Source organism: Spermophilus citellus (genome assembly GCF_964194105.1).
Source record: "Spermophilus citellus genome assembly, chromosome: 12".
Lineage (NCBI taxonomy): Eukaryota > Metazoa > Chordata > Mammalia > Rodentia > Sciuridae > Spermophilus > Spermophilus citellus.
The window spans coordinates 112414193-112440417 of record NC_138198.1 but is presented as its reverse complement, the minus strand read 5'-3'; the positions used below and the strand labels follow the sequence as shown (position 1 = coordinate 112440417).

General features: G+C 41.4%; 1 long non-coding RNA gene across 1 annotated transcript in view; it reads left to right on the top strand.

Moving 5' to 3' along the window:
- The window catches only part of LOC308631872, a 56168-nt gene extending 30967 nt beyond the window's left edge, over positions 1-25201 (top strand). Inside the window, exons 4-5 of the long non-coding RNA XR_014018362.1 lie at positions 23190-23267; positions 23898-25201. This is a non-coding gene — a long non-coding RNA (uncharacterized lncRNA). The remainder of the gene's footprint in view (positions 1-23189; positions 23268-23897) is intronic.
- The last annotated feature ends 1024 nt before the right edge of the window (positions 25202-26225 follow it).

Sequence of the window (26225 nt, the reverse complement as noted above, 5' to 3'; positions counted from 1 at the left end):
AGGTTCCAGGGTTGGTTCAGTAAAACCACATTGACTGCTACAGAATGATTTCAGAAGACAGGAAGCATGGAATCTGGCTTTTCCTTGTCCAACTTCTTCTTTTGTAAGACACCAAAATCTTGCTAAAAGACCCCAGCCAAAATTTCCTCAGGTTCCACTGGACAAAATTCACTTCCTGTTTATGCTTTAGCTGCAAGGAATGCTGGAAGGGCCAGCATATGGATTTGCAGCCCCTATCAATTGGAGGTTGTCCTACCCACAAGAAGGGGAGAGGGCAAGTGGCTTTTGAGAAGAGATGCCCAGTGATGTTTGCAACAAACATGTAGCTTTGAGGATTATGAAAATCACATGGATGAGTGAATTTATTTATTTAATTTGTTTAAATTAATCTTTAGGCTTATCCAATGCTTATATAGGGGTTAATATGTGCCAGGAACTTTTAATATCAGATCATTGACTCCTCATAACTCCATGGAGATGAACTGTTAGGATTACTGTTTTACAGATGAAGAAACTGAGGTAATGAGAAATTAAATTAACTGGTTAAGAACTCAAAACCTATAAGTGGTAAACATAAGACTCAAATCTGGCTCTAGAGCCTGAATCCTTGATCCCTGTAACAATGTCTTTCCAAACTGTGTATTCAAGCATCTCATGGGACAGCCTGCTAGTAAATACTGGTTTCCCGTCCATCTTCTGATTCTTCCAGAGAGCATTTGAATATCAGTTGGAAAGGAACATTGAGTATAATATGCCCCTTGTATTTCTTCCTCCGACCCATTCTCATTTTTCTCTGTTTAGTTTTTCTCCTCTGGAATATCCCTGTCAGTTTCAAAACTACTTATGAGATCTATTCCAAAGTTCTCACCCCTACTTATTTTATTGGTTTTAAGATATATATTAAAAGGGTGATCTTATTTTCACTCCTAATTTTTGAAAGCCCAGACCAAAGGAGAATAAATATTTTCTGTTTCTAAAGATGAATAGAAATGGGTTGCTGGAGAGACCAACAAGGCCTGATGGAATTCATCTTTGAGCATTTCTTGGGAAGAGGCAGTTCATAATGTTGAAAGAACTTCACAATGACCTGGTCTTATAGGATTGATTTCAAATAGGGTCTTTGGAGCATATTACTAATTAACCAGACTTGGATGGCATTCCAGAAGGGCAGGACTTTTATTGACTTCTGCAAGATTCACACACTGATAGAGAGGCATCCGTAGGGGCATCCTTTGAAGGATCCCCTTGTCTAAGGACATGAAGGAATTGAGCCCAGCATGTGTGACACAAACCAGTAACTCAGGAAGGAACAGGAGAGGACTCTTGCAAGTTTCCTAGCTTGGAACACTGAAAATCTAAAAACAAGGTCATGTGTCCACACGATGAAGAAAGGAGACTCTGGAAAAGGAGGAAAAAAAACCAACCAAATTTAACTCCACATAGAGGCCATCAGGAAAACATCCTCCTTGACTTGACAATCCACCAAGAATAACACATGAGTTCATCGAGCCCAAATCAGAGGCAAAAGCTAAAAGCATTAGCCAGCTAATTTAAAAATTAAGAAGTACATTTCTCATCTTCATGCAGAGGAATGTTCCGGAGCAGATCCTCCTAGAGTCGAGCTAGCCCCCTAACGCGGGGGTTTCCTGTAGAGATGAAGCAGCTGCACCTTTGATGACTCCTTGGATATTAGCAAAACACTTGCTAAATATAGATGCACGTCAACAAGTCATAAATAAGGGAACAGGAGTGGGAAACACCATACAAAAGGTGAGTGGGCAAGAACAAAGACATCTTCTTCTGCCAAGACAATTATCACATGCAGCATCGAAGCATTAATCACTGAGTCATTTAAAAATCCAAATGCCAAATAAGAATAAAAGTCCCATGCAGGAAACTGTCACATACCAGGGCACTGGAAGCAATCTAGGATATAGGATCTGTTTCTGCACTCTGTTCTATGGTGTGGAAGGAAAGTGTGGCGCTGCCGGGACTTGAAGATGTTTTAATGGCCAGGTGGCAAAGAGCTGCTCAGCCTTGGGAATGGAGTTTTTAACTTCATTCATTCTCTCTCTGTTGAAGTTTCCTTTACAATGAGGACATTGTAAGAATCTTTATCCGGATTTTTTTTTTTTTTTTTTTTTTTTTGGGATGTGGGATACCAGCTCCCTGGGCCTTGAATTCAAGCAAGATGGATAACATCAACCAGAATCAGATTAGCTCAGACAAAGGTTGTGTTCCCAAACCAAAGCCAAGCACATGCTGATGGATTCCTGTTCTTCCTTTCTCCCCAGATCAAATCTGTTTAAAGTATAAATGGTGTGTACGTATTAGGTGCCATGTGTATGTGGTATTGGGCATGGCTGTACCCATAACACAAATTTAAATGGGTTCTTCTAGAGACTTTGTCTAAGGAGGCTTTGACAAGAACAGATGGAAAGCTGCAGATACCCCTCCACAAGTTTATGCAATTCCTGCTGAACATAGAAAACTTGGTGTCCAACCCTGCAAACACAGCATATTATACCTAAATTGCAACCTATCAAGTAGTTCTGAAATGCTCCAAGGATCTGTAGAAACAAATAACTTTTAGAATTCTTATAGAAAAAGTACATATTCATATCCTTTGGGTAAATCCTTAATTTAGTGTTATACCTCAATGACCATTACAGAAATAAAAGTTAAGCCAGGGTAATGTTAGCTACTGGAGATGGGGGAAAATCCCCCTTAGATTATTCATTTTTTTTTTTTTTTTGCTCCTTGAGGGTTTTGTTATTCTGGAATTTATGAATTCCTACTCATTCATTCAATCACATTGCTTCCTGCACATGCTACTATCTGTGCAAAATCACCTGGGCAGCATGATAAATTCTTTATTAAGCAGTGATTTTTTTTATTGGTTGTTCACAACATTACAAAGCTCTTGACATATCATATTTCATACATTAGAATCAAGTGGGTTATGAACTCCCATTTTTACCCAAAATACAGATTGCAGAATCACATCGGTTACACATCACATTTTTACATACTGCCATATTAGTGACTGTTGTATTCTGCTACCTTTCCTATCCCCTACTATCCCCCCTCCCATCCCCTCCCATCTTCTCTCTCTACCCCATCTACTGTAATTCATTTCCCTCCATGCTTGTTATCCCATTCCCCTCATAACCTCTTATATGTAATTTTGTATAACAATGAGGGTCTCCCTCCATTTCCATGCAATTTCCCCTTTTTTCTCCCTTTCCCTCCCACCTCATGTCTCTGTTTAATATTAATCTTTTCTTCCTGCTCTTCCTCCCTGTTCTGTTCTTAGTTGCTCTCATTATATCAAAGAAGACATTTGGTATTTGTTTTTTAGGGATTGGCTAGCTTCACTAAGCATAATCTGCTCTAGTGCCATCCATTTCCCTGCAAATTCCGTGATTTTGTCATTTTTTAGTGCTGCGTAATACTCCATGGTGTATACATGCCACATTTTTTTTATCCATTCATCTATTGAAGGGCATCTGGGTTGATTCCACAGTCTAGCAATTGTGAATTGTGCTGCTATGAACATCGATGTGGCAGTATCCCTGTAGTGTCCTCTTCTAAGGTCTTCAAGAAATAGTCCGAGAAGGGCAATAGCTGGGTCAAATGGTGGTTCCATTCCCAGCTTTCCCAGGAATCTCCATACTGCTTTCCAAATTGGCCGCACCCGTTTGCAGTCCCACCAGCAGTGTACAAGAGTACCCTTTTCCCCACATCCTCGCCAGCACTCATTGTTGTTTGACTTCATCATGGCTGCCAATCTTACTGGGGTGAGGTGGTATCTTAGGGTGGTTTTGATTTGCATTTCCTTGACTGCTAGAGATGGTGAGCATTTTTTCATGTACTTGTTGATTGATTGTATGTCCTCCTCTGTGAAGTGTTTGTTCATGTCCTTGGCCCATTTGTTGATTGGGTTATTTGTTTTCTTATTGTCTAATTTTTTGAGTTCTTTGTATACTCTGGATATTAGGGCTCTATCTGAAGTGTGAGGAGTAAAAATTTGTTCCCAGGATGTAGGCTCCCTATTTACCTCTCTTATTGTTTCTCTTGCTGAGAAAAAACTTTTCAGTTTAAGAAAGTCCCATTTGTTGATTCTTGTTATTAACTCTTGTGCTATGGGTGTCCTATTAAGGAATTTGGAGCCCGACCCCACAATATGTAGATCGGAGCCAACTTTTTCTTCTATCAGACGGAGAGTCTCTGATTTGATATCTAGCTTCTTGATCCACTTTGAGTTGACTTTTGTGCATGGCAAGAGGAGGGGATTCAGTTTCATTTTGTTGCATATGGATTTCCAGTTTTCCCAGCACCATTTGTTGAAGATGCTATCCTTTCTCCATTGCATGTTTTTAGCTCCTTTATCAAATATAAGATAGTTGTAGCTTTGTGGATTAGTCTCTGTGTCCTCTATTCTGTACCATTGGTCCACCCGCCTGTTCTGTACCAGTACCATGCTGTTTTTATTACTATTGCTCTGTAATATAGTTTGAAATCTGGTATCGCTATACCACCTGATTCACACTTCCTGGTTAGAATTGTTTTTGATATTCTGGGTCTTTTATTTTTCCATATGAATTTCATGATTGCTTTATCTATTTCTACAAGAAATGCCATTGGGATTTTGATGGGCATTGCATTAAACCTATAGAGAACTTTTGGTAATATCGCCATTTTGATGATGTTAGTTCTGCCTATCCATGAACAAGGTATATTTTTCCATCTTCTAAGATCCTCTTCTATTTCTCTCTTTAGGGTTCTGTAGTTTTCATTGTATAGGTCTTTCACCTCTTTTGTTAGGTTGATTCCCAAGTATTTTATTTTTTTTGAGGATATTGTGAATAGAGTGTTTTTCCTCATTTCCGTTTCAGAAGTTTTGTCGCTGATATACAGAAATGCCTTTGATTTATGTGTGTTGATTGTATATCCTGCCACTTTGCTGAATTCATTTATTAGTTCTAGTAGTTTTTTTGTAGACCCTTTTGGGTCTTCTAGGTATAGAATCATGTCATCCGCAAATAGTGATAATTTAAGTTCTTCTTTTCCTATTTTTATGCCTTTAATTTCTTTCGTCTGTCTAATTGCTCTGGCCAGTGTTTCGAGAACTATATTGAATAGAAGTGGTGATAGGGGGCATCCCTGTCTTGTTCCAGATTTTAGAGGGAATGCTTTCAATTTTTCTCCATTCAGAATGATGCTAGCCTGAGGCTTAGCATAGATAGCTTTTACAATGTCGAGGTAAGTTCCTGTTATCCCTAGTTTTTCTAATGTTTTGAACATAAAGGGATGCTGTACTTTGTCAAATGCCTTTTCTGCGTCTATCGAGATGATCATATGGTTCTTATCTTTAAGTCTATTGATGTGGTGAATAACATTTATTGATTTCCGTATATTGAACCATCCTTGCATCCCAGGGATGAATCCTACTTGATCATGGTGCACAATTTTTTTGATGTGCCTTTGTATCCGATTCGCCAGAATTTTATTGAGGATTTTTGCATCTAGGTTCATCAGAGATATTGGTCTGTAGTTTTCTTTCTTTGAGGTGTCTTTGTCTGGTTTCGGAATCAGGGTGATGTTGGCCTCATAGAATGAATTTGGTAGAGCTCCCTCTTTTTCTATTTCCTGAAATAATTTGAAATGTATTGGTATTAATTCTTCTTTAAAGGTTTTGTAAAACTCCGCTGTGTACCCATCTGGTCCTGGGCTTTTCTTGGTTGGTAGTCTTTTGATGGCTTCTTCTATTTCATCCATTGATATTGGTCTGTTCAAATTGTGTGTATCCTCCTGACTCAGTCTGGGCAAATCATATGATGTAAGAAATTTATCAATGTCTTCACTATCTTCTATTTTATTGGAATATAGGTTTTCAAAGTAATTTCTAATTGTCTTCTGTATTTCTGTAGCATCTGTTGTGATATTGCCTTTTTCATCTCGTATGTTAGTAATTTGAGTTCTCTCTCTTCTTCTCTTCGTTAGCATGGCTAAGGGTCTGTCGATCTTGTTTATTTTTTCAAAGAACCAACTTTTTGTTTTGTTAATGTTTTCAATAGTTTCTTTTGATTCAATTTCATTGATTTCTGCTCTGATTTTAATTGATTCTTGCCTTCTGCTACATTTGCTGTTGTTTTGCTCTTCCTTTTCTAGGGCTTTGAGATGAAGTGTGAGCTCATTTATTTGTTGGTTTTTCCTTTTTTTGAGGAATGACCTCCAGGCGATGAATTTCCCTCTTAAAACTGCTTTCATTGTGTCCCATAGATTCCGATATGTTGTGTCTGTATTTTCATTTATCTCTAAGAATTTTTTGATTTCCTCCTTTATGTCTTCTGTAACCCATTGATCATTCAGTAACGTATTGTTCATTGTCCATGTGATGTAGGATTTTTCCTTCCTTCTTTTTTTTATCATTGATTTCCAGTTTCATTCCATTATGATCTGATAAAGTCCATGGTATTATCTCTACCCCTTTATATTTACTGAGGGTTTCCCTATGGCATAATATATGGTCTATTTTTGAGAAGGATCCATGTGCTGCTGAGAAAAAAGTATATCCACTTGATGATGGTTGATATATTCTATATATGTCAGTTAAGTCTAGGTTATTGATTGTGATATTGAGGTCAATAGTTTCTTTATTCAACTTTTGTTTGGAGGATCTGTCCAATGGTGAGAGAGGTGTGTTAAAGTCACCCATGATTATTGTGTTGTGGTCTATTTGATTCTTGAACTTGAGGAGAGTTTGTTTTATGAACGTCGCAGCGCCATTATTTGGTGCATAAATATTGATAATTGTTATGTCTTGTTGGTGAATGGTTCCTTTTAACAGTATATAATGTACTTCCTTATCCCTTTTGATTAACTTAGTCTTGAAGTCGATTTTATTCGATATGAGAATGGCCACCCCTGCTTACTTACGAGGACCGTGTTCGTGGTATAATTTTTCCCAACCTTTTACCTTGAGCCTGTGTATGTCTTTTCCAATCAGATGTGTCTCCTGGAGGCAGCATATTGTTGGGTTTGTTTTTTTAATCCATGTTACCAGCCTATGTCGCTTTATTGGAGAGTTTAAGCCATTAAAGTTTAGAGTTACTATTGATATATGGTTTGTACTTCCTGCCATGTTTGATTATTTATCTCTCTTTTTTTTTCTAATTTAGTTTGTTTCTCCTTGATTAGCTTTCCCCCCGTCCTCTGTCTTTACTGAGGCACTTCCGCTGATGGTTTTGTTTATTGTTTTTCATTTCTTCCTCGTGTAGAGTTTTGCTCAAGACACTTTGCAATGCTGGTTTTCTGGCTACAAATTCTTTTAGCTTTTGTTTATCATGAAAGATTTTTATTTCGTTGTCATACCTGAAGCTTAATTTTGCTGGATACAGAATTCTTGGTTGGCATCCATTGTCTTTCAGTGTTTGAAATACGTTGTTCTAGGATCTTCTTGCTTTCAGCGTCTGTGATGAAAAATCCGTTGTTTACCTTATTGGTTTACCCCTAAATGTAATCTGCCTCTTTTCTCTTGTAGCTTTTCATATTTTCTCTTTGTTCTGTATATTGGATATCTTCATAACAATGTGTCTTGGCGTTGGTCTACTGTGATTTTGTGTGCTCGGTGTCCTGTATGCATCTTCAATTTGTATATCTGTTTCCTTTTTTTTTCTGGAAAGTTTTCTGTAATTATTTCATTCAGCAGGTTACTCATTCCCTTGGTATGAATCTCTGTGCCTTCCTCTATCCCGATGACTCGTAAGTTTGTTTTTTTTTTAAATTATCCCAAATCTCTTGGATGTTTTTCTCGTGATTTTTTACTAGCCTATCTGAGTTGGCTAGACTCTTTTCAAGATGATATATTTTGTCTTCATTATCTGACTTTCTGGCTTCTACTTGCTCCACTCTGTTAGTGATACTCTCAATTGAGTTTTTAATTTGGTTTATCGTTTCCTTCATTTTTAGAATTATTGTTTGATTTTTTTTTATAATCTCTATCTCCTGATAAAGATGCTTAACTTCTTCTTTTATCTGTTTATGTAATTCATTTTCAATGTGTTCTTTAAGGTTCCTTTCCATCTGTCTAAGGTGTTCCTTGAGTTCTTTATATGGCCATTTTTCTGATGACTCCAGGTCTTCCTGAATATTTAGGCTGTCCTTCATTGTTTGTACTCCTTTTCTTCCTTGCTTTTTTATGCTCATGATACTTCTTGTTCTGTTTGACTGCTGAGTTACTGTTTACTCTTATAAATTTATTTGATGCTTGGGAGGAGAGGTATTAGAAGGAAAGGGAAGAAGTCACTAAAGAGAGTGAGTGTAGGCAGGTAGAATTCAAGAAAGGGGGAATAAGAAAATTGAAAAGAAATGAAAAGACAAAAGAAAAAAAGTTTAAAGAAAGAAAGAAAAAACGAAAAAATAAAAATTTAAAACCAAAAAAATATTATAATGATAATAAACAAATGGAAATTAAAGTTTAAAAAATAATAGTAATAATAATAGAATAAAAATAATTTTAAAAATTGAAACCATTAATAAGAAAGTTGAAGAACAACAACAACATCAACAACAAAAAGTGAAAATAAAATTTAAAAAATACCAATAATAATCATTAATAATAATAATAATAATAATAATAATAATAAATGCAGTCATAGAGATCAATTAACTTCTCTTCCAGTAGGTGGAGCTATGCCCACTGGGCCAGGCTTCTCTTCTTGATGGGTGGGAACCAATCACTGTGCCTCAGCTCTTCTTCCCAGACTGTGCAGGTCTCCAATCCTGAGTGCCTAGGGCCTTCTCTTGTGTCTAGTCACTTCCCCCCTTTTCCTCAAGCCAGGCCCCGCTCACCTGTGACGCTCACCACAATACTGGCTACACGCAGGGTCTGCTGCTCCTGGGAGCCCTGTTTCCATGGATGCCTGGGCACACCCTTTCTGTTTGCCTCCCTCAGACCCTAAGTTTGTAGGGCTTGGGGCTGAGGACCCCCAGCGAATTTGTTTGCCCTCAGGTGGCAACTCCCCTGGTGGCTGGTGCAAGGGACCTCTGTTGTCAGCAGAGGGATACCCTGGGTCTGACTATCGTGCTCAGTTGGCTTTTACCTCTGTGAGTTCAGGTGGGCCGACTAGTTATTTCAGCGGGATCATTAGTGCGGAGTCACGAGAAGCAGGCGAACCAGAACTAGAATGCAGCCCAATCCGGGCTCGGTGTGTTCTGAGAGGGGCAGACTGTTCACCCGGGATCCCCTTCAGCTCAACAGTGCCTAGTGGTCCTGAGCGAACAGTATTTTGACAGTTTACTTCTCCCTATGCTCGCGCAGCTGAAGGGGTTAGAGACTTGATCTCTCCGCGTCCGCCGCCATGTTGGATCACTTAGATTTTAAATTGTCACTCATCTCATCAGCTGTTCCATTTAACTCGGCAGCTCACTCACGTGGTGAAGAGTCTGCTCTATGGTGCTCCGTGGGAAGCGGCGGCAGCGGCGGCGGCGGCGGCCCAGCTGTGGCCTTTGGGACCCCCGGGGAGGGGGTACGGGCTGGGGGAGGGGAGGGGAGGCAGCGCCTCGGGGCCTGCGTGGGCCGGGTACTGGACACGCGGGAGAGCGGGCGGGGTGGGGGAAAGAAATTGAGATCTAGATTTAGGGAGTGAGCGTGGGAGGAGAGACGGTGGGGGAGAAGCAAAACGGAAAGGCGGAGAGGAGAAGGAGAAGGGGCCGAGGGAGCCGGGCAGCTCAGGGGCTGCAGCCTTACTGCTCGTGCTGAAGTCGTGATGGACTCACTCCACCTTGGCTGGAGTCGTGGCGGATTCACTCCACCTAGGCCCCTTTCTTGACACGGTGCTGAGTCTTTGTCGACAGATCTCCTTTAATGATCTTTACTTCGTCCTTTAAGACGCCGCAACGAGCACGGAGCAGCTTACTCACTTCCCGCTGCCATCTTCCATGAAAGACTAAGCAGTGATTTTGATAAAGAGCTGCTTCTACCTTCTCAGCACTGTGGATGGCAAAAATGTCCCTTGGCTCATTGGTTTTTGAGTTAAAGCTTAGTCAAATGTGCCTCAGTGGGATTTGTGTTCCACCACTGAGCGCCTGGGTGCTGGGTCTGGTCCTGGTGTTTGTGGAATGGATCTCTTGGTTTGAATAAATGCAAGGTCAGGGGCTGAAGAGCATTGGAGCCTTTTCCGTTCAAGTTTTGCAATCACCCATCACATGGAGGGGTGCAGAGATAACCCATAGGAGGAAAAATAAATCTAAAGTTCTCTTGGCTTTTAAAGAAAAGGTGGAGAAACATGCACTTTTTCTTTCCTTCTGTCTGCATTAAAAAATACTCTGACCTCAGACTTCAGGAGTGGCCATAGTGAACTTTGTTCTCATGCCTGTTGCTGGCATTGTCTGTGGTTCCTGATAATGTGACTAAGCTTTGTTGCTACACCTGTCACCACTTGTATGTCTATTTCAGCTCAACATTTTGAGCCTCACTTGGAATGACCTGAAGGCAGGGTTTGACAGATAGTCCTTGAGAGTTGGCCTTTCATGCACTTCTGTGTGTTGGTGTTTTGAAATGGATACACAAAAAAATTGAAGTAAACATGTATCAGCATTTTGGTTCAAAGAGAATCGTTTTTTCTTCCTCCTGGACCCTCTGCTTTCCCGCCCACAAGAGTGGTCAGAAGGGATGGATTGCTGCAGTCATTTCTAGGGAGTGTCTGATCTCGTCATGTTCTGGGAATTTTACTTTGTTTCCCTCCTTTGGTTGATGAGTATCCTTATAGAAACTTGGTGTTTCTGAGAATTCAATAAGTTATCGACTTTAAGATAACTTGTATTTTGTGTTTCTGCTAAGAAAGAAAGAAAAGTGTCATGAAACTATGTCATGCCATGGATGGCACATGAATCCCAATCCCAGAGAATTTGAAAAAGCTCCAGCAAGTGTATTTACGATTTGAGGCAATACACATCCATCATTTTCTTGGAACCTCATAAGGAAGTTTGGGGTCTAACAAGCAGAGACTAAGCATACATAGGAGGTAAAGTTGCTTCCCCGACAAAACCCTATTAGTGCTTGCTTTTAAAACATTTATTTAATGGGACTTCAGGGCAAGATTTTCTGTGGGAGATATTTTTCAAAATCACCTGCTACAGTAGTTTATGGGGTGACTGAATCAAGCCAATAAACCCTCAAAGGATTTGTTCTTCCTTTGTCTGGACATGGAAGAAAGCAATATGGAGAATAGAAGCATCAGGGAGGAGCACAGGTGTGCCTGAGCTTGACCTATATCCTAAATGCTGTGGGACCAGCAGGTTGGTTGTTGAACCTCACAAAGAATGCTCGGGAGGAAGTTCACATGGCCTCTGGAGAGCAGTTTAGCAAACTGGAATAGTGTGGTGTGGGGCTGGTGTGCGGTGTACTTGTACCCTTGACTTGGCTCTGACATATCAAAATTGGTTTTAAAACTTAAACAAAATGTTAGATATATAATAGCTAAAAATAGTATTTCTAACATCTATGTATATGTTAAGAATAAAGAACCAAGTAAGAAGAGGAACAGTACTGATATTTTGAAGTCTTATGCATGACATTTCCAAATTGTAATCCTCTCTTTTTCTCTCCAGAAGTGATCACTATCCTGATCACCTCTTTTCTTTTCTTTTTGGGGGATGGAGTGGGGTGGGATAACCAGGGATTGAATTTAGGGGCACTTGGCCACTGAGACACATCCCCAGACCTATTTTGTATTTTATTTAGAGACAGGGTCTTACTGAGTTGCTTAGCACCTCACTTTTGCTGAGGCTGGCTTTGAACTTGCGATCCTCCTGCCTCAGCCTCCAGAGACGCTGGGATTACAGGCCCCTTTGCTTTTCTTAAGACAAATATTCCTAAACAAACTACTTGGTTTAACCAGTTTTAGAATGTTAGGTAAAAATTAATTATACTGCATATATTTTTCTAAAACTTGCTTTTTTTATTGCTCAACATTATACATTTTGAATTGCACCATGTCCAGGCGTGGACACTGTGTTCCATTACACAATACATAATTCATTCATGCATCCTCCAGTTTATGGATGTTGACTTGTTTTGCTCTGAAGGACAATGCTGCTGTGAATTTTCTTATATATACTGCTTGGTAAATATGTGCGTGAACTTCTCTTGCAAATATGTAAGAGAAAGAAAGGGAGAGTGAGAGAGAATACAGCTGGGAATATATCTGGCGTGATTGTGGGTGTGCCTGGGTTCAGTTTTACGAGGTAATGCTCAATGCTATTCCAAAGTGGGAGGAATGGTCTCAGCTCCCAGCAGCAGTGTATGGGCGTGCTCATCACCATCTCCTCACTTCACATCTTCCTGAGGCTTGATGTTGTCAGATTTCAAAAATTTTGCCCACCTTGTGGGAGTGAATAGTGTCTCACTGTGGCCTCATTATGCATTTTCCCGAGGATGAATGAACATTTCCCCACACGTTCAGTGTGCATTTGTCTTGCTCATCTGTAAAATGCCTCTTTATATTTTTACCCATGGAATTTTTTCACCCACACGGATCGTCCTTTTCTTACTGATTTGTAGGAGCTTCTCTGTCTTATGGCCACCATCCCTCTGTTAGTTGTAGGTAGTGTGTAGACCTTCTCTCAGTTTGAATGTTGTCTTTGGACTCTCTTTCTGGATATTTTGATACAGGGACATTAATATGGTTGAAACTCTTTCTATTTTTTTTAATAGTTTCTTCTTGTAACTTTCCTAACCTTTGTTATCCTGTGGCAACAAAAATGTTTTTCTAAAAATTATAATGTTTCCCAAATGCCGTTGATCTATCTGGAGTTGATTTTAAGGAGTGGTGTGGGGGATCCACTGTTTCTTCCTTTCCACCCACCTTTCCATCCCTCCTTTCTACCTTTCTGTCTGTCCTTCCTTACCTTTATTCTCTTTCTTTCACTTCCTCCTTCCTCCCTCCTTCCCTTTTTCTCCCTTCTTTTACTTCTTTTTTTAAAAATTTTTATTTGTTTTAATTAGTTATCTATGGCAGTAGAATGCACTTATATACTTTGATATATATAGATGGGGTATAATTTCTCATTTTTCGGAGTGTACATATTGGACACTTATCTTATCTCCTTCTTTCCCTTCCTCCCTTCTTCTTCTCTCCTCTTCTCCCCCTTTATTTCTTCCTTCCTTGCTTTTGCTTCTTGCTAACCCATCATCCTCATTCCTAAAGTGTCTTTCCCTTTTCTGCTTGTTGCAACGTCAGGTTATTTATATACGTGTGGGTCTTCTCAGGGAGAATTCTGCTCCATGGACCATTGGTCTACTCCTGCTCCAACACCACAGTCTTATTTATGATGATTTTAAAATAGTCTTCTATCTGGTGGGGCACATTATTGTTTTCAAGCCTGAGTGGAACCAGAGTTGACCATGACCAGGATGATTGATAAATGGAAGATTTCCTTAAAAAAAAGGAAAAAAATCCTCAAGAATGTCAGTTCCAAATGAACTGGCGTACACACAGTCTAAGAAAGTGAAAGGATAAGGCAGTGTCCTTTCCTTTGTTGACATAAAATAACAATGCTGCTTTAAGGAAATAGTTTATTTTGAGCCACAGAAGAGTGACTGTGCCCTGGGAACACAGATTCAAGTTACCCTGAATGACATGTTCCACAGTGGAAGAGGTTAAATGAACACAGAACAAGAGAAATTCATAAATCAATGCCTTTACTCAATCTGTTGGTGCCAGCATCAGGAAGGCCTGATGCAGCAAGGCAGGAATCTCTTCTATGGGTTTTGCATGGACCTTATAGCATCTTAGCTTTGGGGTTGGTGATGTGCTAAGCTTAATGGTACATTCTGAAAAGTTTACCTATCAGTCACCAGAATGTTAACACAGACACAAAAGTTAAGGTCACTGGCTCTTAGAGGGCCGAAGATAGCTCAAGAGAAATTTGGTTCTTGACTTACAGCACCCATCTCTGCACCATCATGAGACTCTGGTGGACCAGGGCGGCTCAGGCTACAGCAACTTTACTATTGGTGTGACTACAGAGAACCACAGTTCAGACCTGTTTCTTTGCAGGCACCCGGCAGAAAGCAAGGGCATCCTTTGCTGAAGATGCCACTTACCTTCATCTTTGGAGGTGAGAAAGCGTGTTGGGTTCTTTCCCTACAAGAACCAGAAGGGACCACACATGGGTTCACAGGGACACCAATTTCACTTTCTTCTTCCTTTCAGTCAAGCTTCTCACCTGGGCCAGGAAGTCCTGCCTTTGGAGAGCTCTAGCCCACCCAAGTTGATTGCATTTTATTTTGATGAAAAGAAAATAATGGAACAAAAACCAGAGTTCTCACAGAGATTCCTTCTCTGGAGTTATCTAAAGTTTATCAGCAAAATAACTTTGACTAAGTTAAATGGCGATGTGTCACACACCCAAAACGTGTGAAGCAATTTGAAAAAAATATTTTAAATATGCCATGGATTTGTAAATTAATGCAGGGCTCACTGTGCTTGAATTTCCATTTCTAAACTGCTTCATTTGCATGCAAAGAGTGGGCAATTTTTGTGTGTGTGAAAATTTAGCCTTAAGAAATGAAAATCAAAAACTCAGCAACTTGAAAAGAGCTGTTAGGCATAGAAATTGTTTAATCGGTTTCCAGCAGGGCCAACGGTGTTGGCATTTTGAAATACCAGCTTGGATTGGCATCCTAGGAAAAGAAAAAAAAAAGAAAGAAAGAAAGAAAAAGAAAAACCTGAGCTCAGAAAAAGTCGCCTAAAAAAGCCACCATCCACAAAGTGGTGAAAGAAGATAGCCGAGATATGACAAATGCCAATGAAACAAATTCTGCCATCGAGAGAAAGCCCGAAGTGTGAAATGAACAAATGTTAAATGTGATAAAATTTCTGTCAGTGCTACCCCAATCATCCACTCTGACAAATACAATGCCTGATGGAAACATCAGGTGCTTTTGTCTAAGGGCTGTTTAAAGACATCCCAGCGCTGTGGGTGCGTCTTCAATGTGATGTTCTCACTCCAGACTGCATTCAAAAGACACCTACTAATTCCCTCCCTAACAAGGTTGAGAGCCCCGATTTAAGTTTTCATTCCAGGTCTTTTAAGAAATATGGTGAAAATAAGATGTCATTTCAACATAGTTCTACGTGTGGTGGTATTTTCATAGCTCAGACCTTAAAAACTGGACCAGAATACCAGATTTTATTAGAGACCATATTTTGTCATCTACAATTATCCCAAATGAAAGCTGAAAAGCTGAATCTACCTTTATATTATAAGTATTGATGAAGAAAATAAAAAAAGATCACTAGTAATAATAAACTCTGTTCATATGCTTATTCACACACATTTATTGGGCAACTTCTTTGTCCTGGGTACCATTCTAGATACTGAGGATGCAGAAATGAGTCAGAAACAGCCTTTTCGGTGAGTCTCTTTGTAGTGGGCTTTAGACTACAAGTTGTCTCATCTCTTGTCTATTTTTCTCCCCAAAGACTGATGAATACAAGAAGTCCAGATAACAAGGATGATGTACTTTCTCTTTAGCCTGTGCTCATGGAGGAGAAACCAGCTGAAGAAGTACAATATAATTGTCTTATAGTATTTGAGTTAGATGCTCTGCTCAGACCCTTGTCTCTCCCCTGAGGAGAGCAGAGAAAATGGGCCCTCGCAGTTCTGGGTGTGTTCAAAATTTGTAAATTTTCAGATATGCTTATAAAGAGGTAGAAGAAAAAAAAATTGCAGATTTGGGCAGAGAAGCATTGCATGGATGTGCCTCTGTAGAGATCAGCTGGCAATGCCTTTTTCTTTCTGGGTGATCTGCAGACAAAGGTGTACCTGGTGTATGTGGCTTAGGTTGGGCTTGAAGGATGAAACTTGAGGTCTTTGTGAATACTAACCAATTTGCTGTTGAGTACCGAGTCATCTTGTAATTTACCAACCCACCATAGAACCAGAATGATTAGTTTTTTTTAGTTGACATGTGGGGTATGTGCTCCAATGTCTGAATTTTATACTCAAAGAATCAGGATTTCCTTCCCTTCCCTTCCCTCCCTCCCTCCCTTCCTTCCTTCCTTCCTTCCTTCCTTCCTTCCTTCCTTCCTTCCTTCCTCCCTCCCTCCCTTCCTTCCTTCCATGGATTGAACCCAGGGTGCTTAATCACTGAGAAATATCCCCAGCCCTTTTTTGATATTTTATTTTGAGACAGGGTCTTGCTAAGTTGCTGAGGGTCTTGCTGAGTTGCTGAGGCTGGCTTGGACTTGCAATCCTCCTGCCTCAGCCTTCTGAGCCACTGGGATTATAGGTGTGCGCCATTGTGCCTGGCTTATTTTTCTTCATAAAAAAGTTCATACTCCAAATGACTATAGATTAGTGTATGAAAAATACTTCAAGATGCACGATCATTGGTGCTGAGCATGAAACCCTGGCATGGTTCCAGCTAGTACACATTTTACGAAGGTGAGACTGAACATGGCTCTCAATTGACGCATCTCTGAACCTCACATCAGTCAGGAATGCTTCTGGTTTTCAGGAACAGAGAATCTGATTAAGGGTGGACTGATCAATAAATATTTGACTTTGGAAAATGACGACTAGAAGATAGGCACTTTTGGGTTGGTGCAATGGCTCAGCAATGCCTCAGTCATCCAGGAGTCGTGAGTTTTCCAACAGTCCTTGTGTTAGTCAGCTTTCAGTCACTGTGACCAAAAGGACTGACAAAAACAACTTGGAGTAAAAGTTTATTTTGGCTAATGATTTCAGTGGTTCAGTCCATGGTCAGTGACTCCCCAGTTCTGGGCCCAAGGTGAGGCAGAACATCCTGGTGGAAGGGCACAGTTGACAAGACTGCTCAATTCATGACAGACAGGAAGCATAGAAGAGAGATCAAAGTGCCAAGGACAAAACATGAACTCTAGAGGCATGACCCCAGTGACCTACTTCCTCCATTCAAGCGCCACCTACCAACAGTTACCACTCAGTCCTTTCAAATTACTAATTGACCAAATGGATTAATCCACTAATTAGGTTATAGCTTTCATAATCTAACCATTTTACCTCTGAACGTTCCTACATTAACATGGGAACTGTAGGGGACACTTTATATCCAAACCATAAGAGCCATGTCAGTATATTTTTTTCCTACTCTGGTGGTTGTCACCTTATCATTACAATGTGGCTGCTTGAGCTCCAGGTATTACCTCTTGGAGGTGATTCCTCAAGCAGTCCTAAGCAGAAACTGAGGGACAAAAGTTAAAAATCATATCTCCTGAAACCTCTGTCTTTTAGACAGTAAACGGAGCCTTGAGAATTATCCTGCTACTGCTCATTGGCCAGACAGTATCACACATCTATCCTGTGATAGTCACTGTAAGGGGAATGGGATCACTGTGAGTTGATAGATCAGTCATTATTTACTTCCTGGAACTGGGGAGAGGCCCACCTTTCTGAGATCTGGGGATATGTGCTCACTGCCAAGACCCATTGTTGGAGTTCTGTGGCCAGGGAGGCCACACTGTGGAAATGTCAGAATCAAAGTGATGAGCAAAGTAGCAGAGGAGACAGACCAAAGTCGTCGGTTAGACGAAGGGTTCTGGGAACAGAAGACCCCAGAGGTCAGCCTGGATCTGCTGTCTCCCAGTCATAGGACCTTGGACCAGTTAGATCTCTGCTTCACAGTTATCTGCAATGGTGCCTACCTTACAGGGTTCTGATGAGAATTCAGCACAATGTGGGTAAAGCACTCTGCACAGAACAAGGTGTGTGGTAAGGGGTTAACAAGGGCTGAGTGTTTTTCTTATTATCTCATAGCTAGCTGGGAAGGATGTAGGGTTCTTTGCTGCCACATGCAGATGAAGCTTTGGGGCTCACTTTTGGAAAGAGAATTGTCCTGAAAGTCGTGAGGTCAGGGCTTTAATCCAGCCAAACTTGCTATGTGTTTGTGCCTGTCAATTTCCATTTGTGGGCTTCAGTTTCCTCAAGTGTAAGCTAAGGATCAGGGCTGAGTGGTCCTGTGAGTTCCATTCTGCTCTGGCATTGTGCTTTCATGGTGGGCTTTCTGTAGTGGTCAGCTAGTGACACAGTGGTCAGGGTGTCTTCAAGAGCCTCTCTCATCACACCCAGTGTCAAAAAATGCCAACTACTTCCTGTCTTTTCCCTAATGGTGGTTGCTGTTGTCCTCTGAAGGTGGGCCATCACTGAGGCCCTCATGCTCCCCCTGTGGTTCCTAGGGGTTGGCGGTTCCACCTTGTTGCTAAAAACAGCCCCCAGAGGAAGTCTGGTGCTGGTTGAAATGGCTAGTGACGTCCTCCCCAAGTGGTTCCCTGCAAGAGAGATCCAGACCAGGCTCCTGTCCTGCTCCCTGGCAAGACTTGGTTTTGCATTTGGAGCTCAATGGGCTATTCGGAAACATTCTGAGTTTAACTTTGTACCTAGTTTCAACAAAAACAAGGCAAATGCATAATTAGCATTTTAACAATAAATAAATTAGAACTTGAGATTGCTATAACAATATACACTGTTAGAAGAAGAATTGAAGAGCGAAGTCTAAAAATAAAGTCAAAACCATAAACACACTCTCTTTTCTCCCGGGAAATCAAAAACACACCAATGGCTTTATGACAGAGGAGGAATAATGAAAGGCACCGAAAACTTTTCTCTCCACCTAATAGTGGGAAGGTACTTATGTGGACTTGGATGGGGAACAGTTGTATCCTCAACAATAAACTTGCCCTAAAAGGCTTGATTATTAGTTCCACTTAAAAAAAGCAACATCAACAAGGATAAATGTAAAACGGATGTTAGGAGATTTTAAAAAGCTGCGACCTATGAAAACGAAGTAGGCATTTGCAAAACACTGTTCCAATCAACAGAATTGTTTCCTTCAGAAAAACTGTCAGATGCCCCCCCATACTCTGTCCTGGCACATCCTGGAAATTGTCTTTCTTCCTGTGGGACATGGTGTTGTTCAAACGATTCATGAAGCCTGTCATGCCCTAGAAAATTCTGAGTGTCATTGTGGAATAATCAGCCTCAGATTTAATGTTACAAATTTTCCAAGGCCTGTTGCAATTAGAGGAAATTCAGGGCCAGTGGCAAAAGTCTTGGGAGTCCAAGCTGAGACAAAGTGGACCCCAAGGGACGGGAGCCCATTGGACCAGGGGTTGGCTCCCACCAACCCCTGCATTGGCTTAGACCATTGGAACTCCTCATCATCCAAACACGTAGACTCCGTGGAACCATAGATCAGGAGCAGGTATTAAGCTGTGTTTTGAGTTTCTCTGAAATGTTCCATGGCAATGTAGCTTGGGGACTGAATGTCCCAAGAAACAAAATATAAATACCCAAACAAAATAAGTCCAGAATTCCATGAAGTGAGATGATCCACGTTCTGAAAGACTCTTCTATCTTAAATACTTTATAGGAGAAAATAGATTCAGAACACAGATATTGGAAGTATTTTAAAATTTGGAAATGTATTTGGAAAAAAATGTGTGTGTGTGTGTGTGTGTGTGTGTGTGTGTGTGTGTGTGTGTGTTTACCTGCACATACAGAAGCTTGAATGCTAGCTCCTCTTCCCCTTCTAGGGTGAACATGAAAATGACATTCATCTTGTAATGAACTGAATTTTCCTTTTTCCTGTATTGTCTTCCCCCATCCCTATGCACTGGGCCTTGATGCTCACTTTGGGAGGAGCTTTAAGAAAAATTATTGTGCCCAATTAAGATCCAAGGAGGGACACTTGGGTATATTGAGAGTTCTTGTAACTTGGAGGGAACTGGAGTTGAATTAAAAAAAAAAAGTAGAAGCAAATTTGTAGAGAGAGGGGGAAAAAAGAGTTCCTATGGCAAAAACCAAGCTAGGGACTTAGAAGCAGGCCAAGAGGACCAGGGAAGACAGGCAGGGCACACTCAAGCCAGAGCTCCTTAAGTAGAAATGGATCTGAGGGAAGAAGAAAGCAAACCAACTGGAAAAGCAGAGGGACTGTACATCCACAGGGCTTTGCAGCCAACTCTCAGTGTTTGGAAGCTGATCACAGGAACTTGGAGCTGGAAGGGAGCTTAAACATCCCTAAGTCTAAGTGCTTTCGTGTTGCAGATGAGGAATCAGGGTGGAAGGCTTTGTCTAAGGTCCCTGCTAAATCAGAGCAGAAGGAGGCTTGGGCCTGGGGCTCCCCATTCTCCCCAGGGGAGGCTGGAGGCTCCCCTGGGGTGGGCAGGATCTAATTTCGTATAGATTTGTGCTTCCCTGCTCATTGAAATATCACTAGGAAGTGACAAAGGAAATAGAGGTAAACCAGATTTAAAAAACAAAAACAAAACTAAAGTGGCAAGGTAATAACAACCAGCATGAAGATTATACAGCAAGAGTCCCTCAAAGCTGGTGGTGCATACAACCCCCCAGAAAGCTTAGAAGGAAATGCTATGATAGCCTCCGTATCAGACAAAATTGAAATCAATGTGAGTGAAGCTCTGACACTGGCCATTGGAAAAAGCTCCCAGATGATCTAAACATGTACCCAGAGTTGTCAAAAAAGTTCCAGGTTGAAATCTGCAAGTGGCCCTGTGACTTGAGATAGGTTGCTTAGCCTCTCTGAGCCTCTCTTTATTCATAAGTGAAATAGAGCTGATGAACCTTGTCTTCTAAGGTTACTGAAAGATTGGATGAGTATATGTCCCACCTGGCACAAACTAGTTATTTATGGTTAAGTGCTTCCTTATGAGAACCTGGACCTCAGAGATCCTTCTCAACAATTCACACTGACAGTTCTCAATTTTCCATACTAGGTGATGGGGAAGAGCGTGTAGCCACTGCGTTACTGTTTGTATATGAGGTGTCCCCCAAAGTTCATGTGTGAGACAATGTGAGAAGGTTCAGAGGGGAAATGATCAGGTCATGAGATCCTTAACGAATCAGAGAATTAATCCCTGATGGGATTAACTGTGGGGACTGGAGGCAGGTGGGGTGTGGCTGGAGGAGGTGGGGCATTGGGGGAGAGGCTTTGGGTACATATTTGTATTTGGCTAGTGGAGTCCTTCTTTCTGCTTCCTGAAACGTTTCCTCCTACATGATAGTTCTGGTTGGCTCTTTTAGTCACAGCAGCTAAAAAGCTGACTGAAACGCACTGCCAAAGTGACACGTAGTCCACTGTCAAAGCCACCTCTTCTGAGATTCTATTGGGTACTTGGAGGAGCAGAGCCTCCTGGCTGGTATTAGGGGGTACCGCAGGGATTCCCAGAGTGTGACTGCATGGTGGGTGGTACACGAGCCCAGCCACGAATGGCAGAGTCACAAACAGAGACAAAGGTCTTTTTAGTGGTCTTTCAGTGCTTCTGCTGTTACGAACGACATTGTAGGTGCTTAGTATCAATGCTTAAGCAGAAGTGTTCTCAGGCCTTCTGACTTAGAATTTAACATGTTTCACTTTCTTTCTGCTTATGTTTAAGGTTGCCTTTTATTTATGGCAAATGATTTGGTTTTCAATTTATAGTGAACTTCTGCAGAGAAAAATGTATTGACTTAAACCTCCTAATGCAGGAGTGTGAAGCAGGTGGGGCCTGTCAGGGTGCTGGAAGATTGCTGGTCTGGGATTCCAGAGCTCCTGTCTTGGCTCACCTGAGCCTTCCGCTGGAGCAGGAACACACCCTTTTCTGGGCCCCAGTTTCCAAAACTCTTAAAATAAAATCTATACACTTGACAATGTGGAAGATTCTTTCCAATTTAAGCATGTCTGATATTCAAATTCATCACAGTTTGGCCTTTTGATAAGTTTCAATTATCAAAGAAGAAAAAAAGAACTCCATAAAGAAAGAAATGGAAAGGATATTAAATTTTTCTGTTTCTTTTCCCATTGACAAACTTGGTGGTTACTGGGTCCTCAATATATTGAGTGTTTTTTTTTTTGGCTGAGAGCTGTGCTCTTCGGTGAGATTGCTTCTCTTGCTGATAGCCCTGATTCATTAGTTTTAAAGTCTGTTGTGATCTGGCTGATTGCAGACACTCAGGTGTAACGCCCAAGCCAGGTGCATTTTTTTGTGTGAATTTCCCAGGTAATTAGATCGGTGGTTTATTGCTAGGTTAGCGTATTTCTTTCTTTTTAGCCCTCTCAGGAAGGCTGAAAATACAGGACAGATTCTCCCCCTGCACAGAGGTAGTAAAACATTAATTGGTATAAAACAGCATTGCTTTGGTGTTTTGAATACAAAGATGGCAACAGCACTCTGCCAGTCACACCTAACTGTGAGTTTTGGTCTGTAGCACACGGATGCCCACAGTGTGGGTTGAGATGGTTTTAGAGCTGATGATGAGCCAGGACATAAAGGACATGGAGGAAGGTGTTTTTTTTTTTTTATCATTCTTTGAGGTTGGTGCCCACTGGAAAGGGCAGGGCCCAAGATGAGGCAAGCAAGGTGCCCCTGGCACTAAATTCAAGGAGGCTACAGAGGTTCCTTCAAATTCTTCCCCAAGACCTGGCCCTCTGGAAGCTCTCTATGTACAGAGGCCTGAGCTGCCTCTGAGCCTGCTCCGGAGGGTGGAAAACGAGTTGTTATGTCCAGTCACTGTCTCTCTTGCTGTAGGCCTCACACTGGGCTCCATGGCCGGTTTTCATCTTCGTTACAGGCCGCTTTCCACCACCACTCCCCCGGCTCCTCTCTCAGGGCAGCTCCTGCATGCCTGTATCCCTACTGTGATTTTCTACTTCCTGTTCCCTGGATGAGAACATAAATGTGCCTGGGACATGGGAGTTGTTAGGATATCAATTTGACTCTCCTCTTCAATGAGTCTTGTGGTGCAGCTGTGATCCTAGACCCTTTCTGGTTCATTTCTTCACGTAATCTGTCTGATATCACTACACCAGCCTCAGCAAAGGGGAATCCAGGCTCAGAAAATAACCTGGTTTACCCTCAAGTGATAGTGGTCTTCTGAAACTGGTGATTTTACATGATCCCATTCTGCAGAAAGATTTTGGTTTTCTAATGCAGGAGAAATATTGGGGAGATTTCCCAGAAGGTCAAAGTGTTTGGAATTGATGTACAGCTTCCCCTGATTAAGGTTGGGCAAACACTGCCTGCCTAAATGCTATAATTCTTGGGATCACAAGTTTTTTTTTCTTCTTCAAGTACTAGGGATTGAACCCAGGGGTGCAATATCCCCAGCAATTTTAAAATTGTTTATTTCCTATTTTGCAACAGGGTTTTGCTAAGCTGTCCAGGTTGAGCCTCAAACTTGGGATCTTCCTGCCTCAGCCTCCCAAGTAGCAGGGATTATAGGTATGTACCACCACGTCCCGTTTATAAGGGATTTTAAAGAATATCGGAGTCTGGAGGTGAACACTCAGATAAGAATTGATCTCAAGACAGGTCATCTATGGGCCACAGAATTTTAGGCAGCCCTGTAAAGGGAGGTGGGAATCCTTGGGACTCGAGTTACAAGTGGATCCATGAATCCTATTCAGTGGAATATCCTAGTAACAATGGGAGGCTCTGGGCATGAGAATGAAATGTGGAAACATTGAATTGGGGAAACAGAGGGTTTATCAGCAATTCGTTCACTCACTCATTCATTCACTAACTCATTTGAAAATATTTAGTGAGTATCTAATCAGTTCCAAACATTCTCAGCTGTGGATACACTGGGAAACCATCAGATAAGAGCATGGCTCTCCTGCAGCTGAAGCTGAGACCCTTTGACACAGGAGGAATGAAAAGGGAGACCAGGAAGGAATGGCCAGGCAAGTGGCTGCAGCGACAGGAGGGAGCCCTTTAGGAAAGCCTGGAGAACAAGGGATAGCAGCCTAATAGCCTTGTCTGAGGGGACATGAGCCTGAGGAGAGGGAGCCGTCAGAACGTCTGGTGCCCTGTCAACTTCCACCCTGACAACCTACAATGTTCCCTCTTCAGCTCTTTTTCAAGCTTCACTAACGCGGCCGTTCACAGACCGACTGGGCAAATGATGCTCCTGACAATAAGGAAGCAGCACATTGTCTGCTTGTGACAATGTGGGGCTCTTGCGGCAGCCTCCTGGGGGTCCAGCAATATCAACCATGGTTAACAGGAAGCATCTGAAGATGTGTTCTTATTTGGGGTCAAAGCGGATCTGAACGCCATCCATAAACGTGCGGCACTGCGAACAGAACAGCGGATTCCTGAAATGATGTATGTGTCTGCCAGGATCAACCACGGGCCCTGCCAGATCCTTGTGGGAGATGAGATGCCAGAGAGCAGCCTGTCAAACAAAGAAAAGCCGAAATGGCAGCACCGCCTCCCATGGCAGGAAATGTAGAAAATGTTCCTTGGAATGCAGCTCCCCTTTGTGTAATCATGACAATACCGAGATATCAACCCATTTGCTCCTGAGAATAATTACGAGTAACATGCGTGTAATCCTCGAGAGTTTATCAAGCGCTCCCGTGGGTGTTATCTTATTGATTGTGTTCGCACTTGGAGTGTGTGGACAGCCCGGGTGAGGAGTCCTCAAGTCCTCGTATGTCAGCTTGCTTAAGTGGGTCTGTCTCCTTTCCAAAGTGGAGCCATGGAAACTGTGGCAGCCACTAGGATGTGGCGGTGTCCTGCCTTTAAATGACTTGCCTCCCAGCAGTCTCAGAAATGAAAAATTACTCGGAATCCCCATTGTAGGAAATTTCCCATTTCCCCCTTTATATTTTGAGTTCTCCAAATTTTTGGAGATAAGCATGGACTACCTTTGTAATCAGAAAAAACAAAAATACTTATAAAATCCAGGGAAGCATGCATTTGAACGGTACCCTGGCTGATGAGATTTACCTCCCAGGGCAAGCCTGGCCTTGGGGACTGGCTGGCTTCTTTGGCCAAGCTTCCTGAACCAGAAGAGTCATTGCATTTTTGAACTGGGGCCATCGAGAACTTCTAGTCACCCCCTTAGCACACCAGCCAGTGTGCAGAGAATGTAACCAGCCAGAAGCTGTGTCCTACTTCTCCAAAATAGATACTTGGAAAGCTCTATGCCCGCAGAGGGAAGCCAAAGATATTGATCCCTTAGCTGAAGTGAGATGAATTCTGGACATGTTCTCTTCTCTTTGCAGTAGTTCAGTTTTTATTAAATAATATGAACTCCTTCAAGGAAATATGGTGAGTAAAAAAAGGAAAAATATTCTATTTACGATATGTCCACTAAACATGATCACAAAATCTCTCCACAAGTCTTTTAACATGTAAGTGGGTAGGGATTTTTTTTTCCATAGTGGTACATATATTTATTTGGACTTCTGAGATTTCTTTTCCACAATGATCTTTTTGAATAATTGAGAGTAAACATTCATTATAATTTTTTTTTCTAACTGGATATGGAACCCACAGCCTTTTGCATGCTAAGCAGAGGCTCTGCCACTGAGGTACATCCCCAACCTATCCTTATAAAAATTTTAAGACTTTCCATGGTGAAGGAGAGACATTTCCCATAGCCTCCAACAATTCTTCTAGGTCATTAGTGCAGGGGTGGTTCTCTGAACTACAGCCCATTAGACAGTCTAGTAGTCCTTTTATGACATGACTTCTTTGTTATGAGTTTCTGACTTTAATTGTAATCTTGGAAGAAGGGCACACAGAACTGGGGATGTAGGCCTAGCTTGCATGATCTCCAGATCCCCAGCACCCTGGAAGGGCACATAAGCGATATATCATGCTTTCCTCTCAAAGACATCCTTTCTATTTCATTACTTGGAAAGATAACTTCCCTGGGTATAATTTTCTTGCTTTATACTTTGTCCTCTTCAAAATGCAGCACTCATTGTTTCATTATTATTCTTTTTTAAACATTTAGTATTAAAGACTATAACATCAGCCAGAATTTTATCCTGCGTGTAAACTGATTTGTTGTTGTTGTTGTTTATAAACATGTAGTTTGTAAAACTTTATCCTGGTGGTCCTATTTTTTTTTTTTTTTTTAGGAGTTCATGCTATTTTTTTTCCCCATGGATTTTCTTGGAGTGTGGTGAGATGTTTGATCAACATATATTTCTTTTCTTCTCTAGAGGAAGGTTTTCTTAACTATCATTTTGAATATTGTGTTTTATATTCTATGTTTTTATTGGGTGCAACAAGATGCACTGGAGTTTCTTACCTATTCACATCTCTCCCGCTGCTGTGAGGGCATCATTGATGCCAGAAGACTTAGGGAAAGTATCAGAAATGGAATCAAGCCTGCTATGGACGGGAAAGACAAACTTTGGAAACAGAGAGAGAGAGCTAGGG